This window comes from Cynocephalus volans, chromosome 5 (assembly GCF_027409185.1).
Source record: "Cynocephalus volans isolate mCynVol1 chromosome 5, mCynVol1.pri, whole genome shotgun sequence".
NCBI lineage: Eukaryota > Metazoa > Chordata > Mammalia > Dermoptera > Cynocephalidae > Cynocephalus > Cynocephalus volans.
Genome location: NC_084464.1, coordinates 157526863 through 157529468, shown reverse-complemented (window position 1 = coordinate 157529468; position 2606 = coordinate 157526863). Strand labels below are relative to the sequence as shown.

The 2606-nt window shown below is 43.8% G+C and overlaps 1 non-coding gene across 1 annotated transcript; it reads left to right on the top strand.

The window, feature by feature from the left end:
• The first annotated feature begins 1622 nt into the window (after nucleotides 1–1622).
• LOC134379319 (U6 spliceosomal RNA) lies at nucleotides 1623–1725 on the top strand. The gene has a single exon (XR_010023723.1). It is a non-coding gene; the product is annotated as a U6 spliceosomal RNA (small nuclear RNA).
• Nucleotides 1726–2606: the final 881 nt, after the last annotated feature.

The window sequence follows — 2606 nt, the reverse complement described above, 5'->3', positions numbered from 1 at the left end:
ATAAGATGAATTGGTTTTATGATCACATGAGTAAATGGCGGGGGTGGGGGTGCACTGGGGAGAGTAAGAACGGAGCCAAGGGACAGTGAGGAGGTGACTCATCAGATGAGAGACTAGGTACAGAAGACGAAATGACACCCAGGACATGGGGAGCAAACGGGCTGGCAGATGCTGGATGCCTCTTCTTTGCTAGACTTTTATTGACCAAATTATTTCAATTAGCTCTCTGGGTTACCATGGTCTCAAAATACACCAGCCCAGCACAGCACTTATTACCTGATACTTACTTCATAGCAATGCTGTATAGATGAAGAATATTGCTTGAAAGTGTCAAAAGGATTTTTCTTTTGGTAACAGTTGTGGGGTAATTAGGCCACTAGTCCCACTGAAAATAACCACTAAAATGTAAGTAATATTTTTAAAAATTTCAAAAGCAGCAAAGAGTTAATAAGATAATGAGGAATTACTGAGTCAAAATCCAGAAGATGAAAATTCAGAGAGGCGAGCTTGGCATTTGGGACAGTTTTTGGCCAAGAAGCAACTGAAAATCTGAAATACATGGTTAAAAGAGTAAGTGTATTAAGCCATTTCTGTTTCTTATAACAAAATACACAGAACTGAGTGATTTGTAAGAGAATGAAATTTATTGCTTACAGTTTTGGAGGCTGGGAAGTCCAAAGTCTGGGGAATACATCTGGTAGGGATCTTGGTGGTGGTGAAAATGACCCAGGGGTCTCACATGGCAGAAAATTGTGGAGCAGAGAGAGACTAACCTCTCATGTGCTCTTCTTATAAATCCCTCAGAACCACACCCCAACCACCATTATTAATCCACTCACTACAGCATGGTCCTAAATCCAATCACCTTTCAAGGCCCTGTCTTTCAATTACCATAAGATAATGAGGATTTTCCACCCTCAACAGCTATACTGGGAATTAAGCTTCTTATATATGAACTTTGGGGGACACGACTCAATCAATCCATAGCAGTAAGAATCACTTTTTTTTTTTTAGCTGTTTGAGATTGGGGAAGAAGTGAAGTTGGAATCCACGGCCCACCAGGATAAACCTTTCTATGCTTTGGTCTGAGATTCAGCAGAACTGCAACCTGGAGATAAGGGTAAAAGGAAGTAAAACAACTCTTCCATGAACTATGGCTCCATTCTGGGTCATCTGGGTGATTAAGAATATCTCAAATCATGAAACTGGAATAAATGATAATGAATTTGATGGCGCCCCCAGGACCTTACAGAAACAAATAAAAATTAAATCTAGAGAAAAGTAACATCATCTGAGCCTTCAAAATATTTCTGTAAGTAATTTTAAAAATACAATGTCAAGCACATAGTAAAAGAAAACAAAACAAAAAGGCACATGAAGGTGCACACTCACCTGACAAAGAACCAGTGAAAACAAGAAATAACAGAAACATATCCAGAAGGATACCAGATATAGGAATAATCACAGACAGACTATAAAACAATTATACTTACTATTTTCAAGGGCAGAAAAGGTAAACTTGAAAATTATGGCAGAGTATCAGAAACCATAAAATGTAACATAGTAGATTTAAGTAAGATCAAAGAAAGACTCTTGATGTTTAAAATACTACAACCCTATGCTTGCTTTGGCAGCACATATGCTAAAATTGGAATGATACAGAGAAGATTAGCATAGCCCCTGCACAAAGATGACACCCAAATTCTTGAAGTGTTCCATATTTTTAGTGCAATCCCCAACCCATGTGCTCATGACCCAAGCCAATGCAGTAGGTGCCACCTTGAAACCACAGCTATTGCAAAAGCACACCCTGCTCTGGGGCCAGTAGCCACTAACCTTAGTCTTAAGGCTCCACAGCCATACCAGAACACTCACAGAATAGGTTACAATGCCCTGACCCCAGAGGATTGAGGCCTGGACCCAGGGGCTGCTGTGACCCTAGTCCTGCATATCTGGGAAGCCAACCTCAGGCCTGCTGAACTGACATACCCCCACATCCCAGGCCAGAGATCAGATAGGCAGACACCGCTCCCCAGCTCCATGCCAGTGGGCTGAGTTCTGGGTACCCAAGCTCCAAACCATTAAGAATAGCAGACAGGTCCTTAACCCAGTGAACACAACTTGGGGCCAGTGGAAGTAAAGCACATCCACACCTTCTTGGAGAAGCAACCAGGCAGTTTTGCCTTTAACCATCCTGCCTAGAAGCCTCGCTAACAGCCCAGGAAACACTGGTGGGGCCTCCTCATGGCAGATCTGCTCCATGATCTTGCCCACTACTTAGAAGTGGCTGGCTGGGCCCCCTCCGCAACCCTGTTTAGTGGCCTTGCCCACTGTCTGAGAAGTGGTTGACTGGGTACCCTATCAGCAGATGTGCTCCATGACCTCACACACTGCACAAGAAGCAGCTGACTGGGCCCCCTCTGCAGCCCCATCTAGAGGCCTCACACAGTGCCTGAGAAGCAGCTGGCTGGGCCCCTATTGGCAGGCCTGCTCTGTGCTTTGCCCACTGCCTGAGAGGTGGATGGCAAAGCCTCCTCTCTACAGCCTCATCTACTGGCCTTATACTCTACCCAATAGAAACTCAAAGATACATTTGCAGGTTAAAG